Genomic DNA, 6,846 nt, shown 5'->3' on the forward strand with positions numbered 1-6,846 from the left:
GGTGTGGCGGGCCTGTGGTACAACAACCACGCATCCGATTTTACGACGTGGTCCGACTTCAAGACCGCTATTATCAACGTGTTTGGCCGCCCTGCCGTTCGTAAGCTGCAGGCCGAACAGCGCTTACGTGAACGCACTCAGCAGGCCGGCGAATCCTTCACCAGTTACATTGAAGACGTCCTCGATTTCTGTAAGAAAGCCGATGCCACCATGTCCGAGTGTGACAAGATCAGGCACATCATGAAAGGCATCGACGACGACGCCTTCACCATGCTGCTCGCCAAGAACCCCAGCACAGTGGCAGCGGTCATAACGCTCTGCCAAAGCTATGAGGAGCTGCGCCGGCAGCGATCGATGACCCGTCGCTCTCCATCACGCGACGCCGAGCTCGCTGGCTTGTCGACCGTACCCGACCACTCCGCGTTGCTCGCAGAGATGAAGACATTCGTGCGCGAGGAAATCGCGCGCCAGTTTCTCTGCTGGACTTTGCTCGCCCTCGGTACGCTCAACAGCCGTCGCCCACCCTTCTGCCCTCCCCTCCGTCGAGCAATCGAGCAGGAAATCGCGGAGGTCATGCCCGAGTACCACCAGCACCATCTGGCTCCTGCACCTTTGAGCTACGCCCAAGTTGTCGCAAGAACGCCCCCACCAATCGCTACGGCTGCCCCACATTTACGCCGAAGCCTCCGCTCGACCTCACTCTTTCGAAGCGGATGTACCGGTAACCTACGCTGACGTCACGCACAGGCCACGACTGCAGCCCACCATGCAGTCCTATCAGTTGCCGCCCCGTCCATCCCGTCCTGCACCATGGGCGGGCCCTGCCCCGGCGAACCGATGGCGCACACCTGACAATCGCCCCATATGCTTCGCCTGTGGTTACGCCGGCCACGTGGCGCGCTATTGCAATCGCGTGCAGCCGCCTAGAGACGTGTCGCCTGCCACCAGCCAGTCGAACCGCCCATATTACGACCCACCTGCGCCTCCGTCGCCGACGTCTCGCCCAGCTGCATCTACCCGCCGTTCACAGTCACCACGACGCCGCTCGCTGTCACCGATGCGGCCACGTCCGGTCCCACGCGATCAGGAAAACTAGTCGTCGCAGTCCACGAGGCAAGGGCTGCGACGCTATCGAACTGCGAAAGCCCTCAGCGAAGCCCATCGAACGTGATAGACGTTTTTGTGGACGGTGTTCGCGCCTCTGCCCTTATCGATACTGGAGCCGCCGTATCCGTTATGGACGCTAAACTAAGCCGCCTGCTACGAAAAGTGACGACGCCACTTTCCGGGCTCTCCCTCCGTACAGCCAGCGCCCAAAGTATTCACCCGACGGCGGTATGCACCGCCCGCGTCATCATTCAGGACGCTCTGTACGCCGTCGAATTCATTATAATTTCTTCATGCTCTCACGACGTCATCCTGGGATGGGATTTTCTCGCCCGCCACGACGCCGTCATTCATTGCGCACCAGCCGAAATAGAGCTCTCACCATTCTCAGATTTGACGCCGGCAGACAGTTCATCGGCTGCGACCAAGGTATTCGTCAAAGACGACATCACAGTTCCTGCAAATTCGTCAACGGCTGTGTCAGTCTATTGCACCGGTCTCTGCGACGCCGTTGCACTCCTTTCTCCATGTGACCGCGTTTTCACTAGGAAAGGCTTGCTGGTGCCATTTGCGACCGTGGAAATCACCAGGGCGACACGGATGTTTTTGTGACCAACCCATCCCCGTTCATTGTTACGTTGGTGCGAGGGGAATGTCTCGGCAGAGTGGAACCCCTCGAAGACGCACAAGTTATGGACGCACCCGACGACACGCACTGTCCCAGTTCCCGTACGCTCAGTGCTGTTTCCACGTCCGATTCGTCACCTGCTGATGTGTTTAGGTCCTCCATTGCTGACAACCTCACATCGGTCCAGCGTTCCCAACTTCTGTGCCTGCTGGAAGAATTTCGTTCTTCTTTCGATATCGGGCAAACTTCTCTTGGCCGCACTTCCGTTGTTACGCATCGCATCGACACTGGCGCCCAACCACCACTGCGGCAACGTCCATATCGCGTGTCTCCCGCAGAACGTCGGGTCATTAATGAGCAAGTCGACGATATGCTTCGACGCGACGTTATTCGGCCCTCGGACAGCCCATGGGCGTCTCCCGTTGTTCTCGTTGCGAAGAAGGACGGTTCCGTGCGGTTCTGTGTGGACTACCGACGGCTCAACAAGATCACTCGCAAGGATGTTTATCCGCTGCCGCGAATCGACGACCCGCGATTGACAGCCTGCAAGGAGCCGAATTCTTTTCATCTCTTGATCTGCGCTCGGGGTACTGGCAAGTGCCCATGGCGGATGACGCTCGACCGAAGACAGCATTTGTCACGCCCGACGGCTTGTACGAGTTCAACGTCATGCCGTTTGGTCTGTGTAATGCGCCCGCGACCTTCGAGCGCATGATGGACACCGTTCTGCGCAACTTGAAATGGCACACGTGCCTTGTGTTACCTGGACGACGTCGTGGTTTTCGCTCCGGACTTCTCCACGCATCTCCAACGTCCTGCGGCATGTTTTGACGCGTTTTGCGCAACGCCGGCCTCCAACTGAATCGGAAGAAGTGGCCGATTTGCAGCACGGCAGCTGACAATCCTCGGATACGTCGTGTCCAAGGACGGAATTCTTCCGATCCGACCAAGCTTCGGGCCGTGGCCGAATTCCCAAACCTACGTCCCGTCAAAGAACTGCGCAGTTTCGTAGGACTGTGTTCGTACTTTCGACGCTTCATACGAAACTTTTCCACCATCATATCACCGCTGACGAAGCTACACCCTAAAGTCGTGGTCGTCCCGAGTGTGACGACGCGTTCGCAAAGCTCTGTCGTTTGTTGACGTCTCCTCCCATACTACGCCACTTACGATCCTACGGCCCCAACGGAGGTACACACGGATGCCAGCGGTGTAGGCTCGGCGCTGTCCTTGCGCAGCGCAAGCCAGGGTTCCCAGAATATGGTCGTGGCATACGCAAGCCGTACGCTTACCAGAGCCGAGACCAATTACACGGTCACGGAAAAAGAGTGCCTGGCGATCATCTGGGCCCTTACAAAGTTTCGACCTTATTTGTATGGCCACCCATTTGATGTCACCGACCATCATGCACTATGCTGGCTGTCGTCACTGAAGGATCCCTCAGGCCGTCTCGCCCGCTGGGCGCTTCGCCTGCAAGGACTACGACATCCGAGTGCTGTACCGCAACGGACGGCAGCATGCTGACGCCGACGCCCTCTCGCGCTCTCCCTTGCCTGACGACAATGCCCCTTGCTCAGTATCTCACATAGCTGTTGCTTCAATCGACGTTCACACCATCGCTACCGAACAGCGCAAGGATAAATGGATCACCTCGCTGATCGACGTTGCTCACTGATCCGTCCGCAACACCATCCACTCGCGCGTTGCGTCGTCAAGCCCACCATTTCGCCGTTCGCGACGACCTTACTGCACCGACGCAATTACGACTCCGACGGCCGCCAGTGGCTACTAGTGATACCCCGCACTCTGCGTTCTGAAATATGCGAGGCCTTCCACTCTGACCCGCAATGCGCGCACTCTGGGGTATCCAAAACTTACCACCGCATTCGACAACGATACTTCTGGTGAGGGATGTACCGCTACGTGCAGAAGTTCGTTCGCTCCTGCCTCGATTGCCAACGCACGAAACCTGCAACGCACGTGTCGCCACCAGGTCTACAACCATTACCGTGCCCTAACCGTCCGTTTGGGCGCGTGGGCATCGATTTGTACGGACCACTTCCTCTGACTTCGGCTGGCAACCGCTGGGCCATCGTCGCTGTTGACCATCTAACGCGATACGCCGAAACCGCTGCCCTCCCAGCGGCTACAGCGCGCGATGTTGCCTCCTTCCTACTACACCGATTCATACTGCGTCACGGACCACCCCAAAAGCTTCTCAGCGATCGAGGCCGCGTCTTCTTGTCGGAAGTCGTGGAAGGCCATTCTCAAAGAGTGCCATGCTGTTCACCGCAAAACTACTGCTACCACCCGCAGACGAATGGCCTAACCGAACGCTTTAACCGCAACGCTCGGCGACATGCTCTCGATGTACGTCGCCGCCGATCACACCAATTGGGATGCCATTCTTCCCTTCGTCACCTACGCCTATAACACCTGCCCTCAGAGCACTACGGGTTTTTCACCCTTCTTCTTACTGTACGGAAGGCACCCGTCGCACACCATGGACACGATAACTTCCATACAAGCCGGATCGCTCTGATGTGCGCCTATTTCTGCCACAGCCAGACTTGCTGAGGAAGGTCGTGAGCTCTCCAAGACCTTCGCTACGTATAACCAAGAGCGGCAGAAGAGCATTCGCGGTGACAACACCACTTCTGCGCCCACGTTCCTCCCTGGAGCGCTCGTTTGGCTCTCTGTCCCTACCACTGTAACTGGCCTTTCTTTCCAAACTACCTGCCCAAATACGAAGGCCCATACCGTGTCGTCGAATGCACATCCCCGGTCCACTACCTCCTCGAACCATAGAACCGTCTTCGGACATGCGCCGTCGAGGGCGCGACATTGTCAACGTGGAGCGCCTGAAGCCCTACCACGACGCCCTCAAAGTGACTAGTTGCTAGGTCGCCAGGTGGCTCCCTTTTCCTACCCGGGGGTAATTGTAGCGAAGCGTTCGAACTTCGTAATGGGTCGTCCTCTCGAGCACCTTCTAGTGGGTCGCCCTCTCCGGCTCGAAGAGAACGCAGCTCGCGCTGAGAGTCGGCCCCGCCTTGACTGTCGCTGTATCGTCGAGTATCGTCGCCGCTAATAAACCTCTTTATAATATATATATATATATATATATATATATATATATATATATATATATATATATATATATATATATATATATATATATATATATAGACATATACATATACGGTGCATGACGGCGACGGCGAAAATCAGCCGAGACTGTCCATATAATTGCTATCGCAATAAATGAAAATTTCGTTGTACATAGCCCAGCATGCGATAAGCATTATTCGTCTTATGATCTACATACATCTTCCACGAAAGAACAGAAGAGATAAATACGCGTAGATATTTGTAAAAGGACACAGGTTCGAGGTTACTAATAATAAAATAATGGGATGGCAGCGTCTCATTGCGACGACAAATGCGCATGTGCTTGCGTTTCTTAGTGCGTTATTCCGTATTCCAGATGTTCGGCCAGTCACGAACCTTGGTTATATCAGACTGAAGATCTACACAGGAGTCACTGTTAATAACACGGTATATAACGCAGTTATCAGCGAACAGGTTAATTGATGAACATAAATTATTGGGTAATTCATATATATAGATTAGAAAGAGCAATGGACCCAGCGCAGAGGCTTGAAGCACTTTTAAGAACCTCAGGTTGTCCAAGTCCATTTATTAAAAGCGTGTCTCATAATCATATGTCCGCCTCGGTCGTAGAGTGGTTACGGGGCTCGGCTGCTGACCCGAAGGTCGCGGGTTTGATCCCAGCCGCGGCGGTTGCATTTCGGTGGAGGCGCAATGCTAGAGGCCCGTGTACTGTGCGATGTCAGTGCACGTTCAAGAACACCAGGTGGTCGAAATTTTCGGAGCCCTCCACTACGGCGTGCGTCATAATGATATCGTGGTTTCGACACGTAAAACCACAGATATTATTATTATAATCACATGGTGACTTTGGCGCACAGCGTGCAAGACTCGATAATTTACCTGTGTTACTTAGATGTTTACAAATATCTGTCGAGGACGCTCTGTAGCACCGCGTCCCAAATACGGATCCTCAAGACCAATCCTAAATGAATCCTAAATGATCAAACTGCAGTTCCCTCTCTACTATATCAACAACAATGGGGAAACAGAAAAGGCATGACCGGCAACCTAGCCATCTTTAAGTGGTTTCTTAAACCATATCGCATAGCACGGAGTGTCTATTTGTTCTTCCATTCAAAAAAGGAAATCCACAGGAATACTTTTGAACTCAATCAGTTGACCTACCGTACTGGGTTACCGGGTAGGAAAAGCTGCTGGAAAAACTCGTCAGCCATAAAAAAGCAAAACAAAATAAGAGGCACCTTGAAAAAAGTGGGCAGAACCCACGTATTGTGGGAATCGATTTCATGCAACCGATTTCAGCCGAACAGATGGGGGGAGCGAGCAGCAGCTAATGTGGCACTTTTTGCTTTGAGCGAAGCGTTACGATGTGAATCGAAGCCATTGTGTAAACTGAGCAGTTTTCCAGATACCGTGAGCTTGTCAGGCGCATCGACTACACTGGCGTGTGAAGGGTATAGCTCATGGTCTGAGGTAGCGTTCTGACTCACGTTACAACACAGACGTCACTTGCTTCGCAACGAAGTGCACGGAACAAAAACCGAAAGCGAAAACGAAAAAAAAAACGATATTTTTGACCGGAACAAAAACGTAACCGAAACTTTATCTATTATTTCGTTCCGGAGTGAAACCGAAATTTTTTCAATCGTTTTTCTGTTCACGAGAAAACTTCGCAATCCGAAACAACTGAGTTCATGCAACCTGAGCAGTGATGCATATCCCAGGGTGTAGTATTAGCGCGTGCCTCAGACAGGAATTCCAGGGCAAATATATGTTGAAATTGTGCGAAAAACGAAAACAGTGGCAACCAGAGATGTTTATAATAACGCAAGCTGACTTTCGCGCGCCTGTCACGCAGGCCAAAGTGGAGAGCACATTGTCGGCACTGAAGTTTGTTACAGCGAAAGCTGTTATGAGATACAACAGCTGACTTTGGCACCATAGTTGTCCGCCGCCGCCACTGTCCCTGACCGCTATGG

The sequence above is a fragment of the Rhipicephalus sanguineus genome, unplaced genomic scaffold (assembly GCF_013339695.2).
Source record: "Rhipicephalus sanguineus isolate Rsan-2018 unplaced genomic scaffold, BIME_Rsan_1.4 Seq744, whole genome shotgun sequence".
Taxonomy (NCBI): domain Eukaryota; kingdom Metazoa; phylum Arthropoda; class Arachnida; order Ixodida; family Ixodidae; genus Rhipicephalus; species Rhipicephalus sanguineus.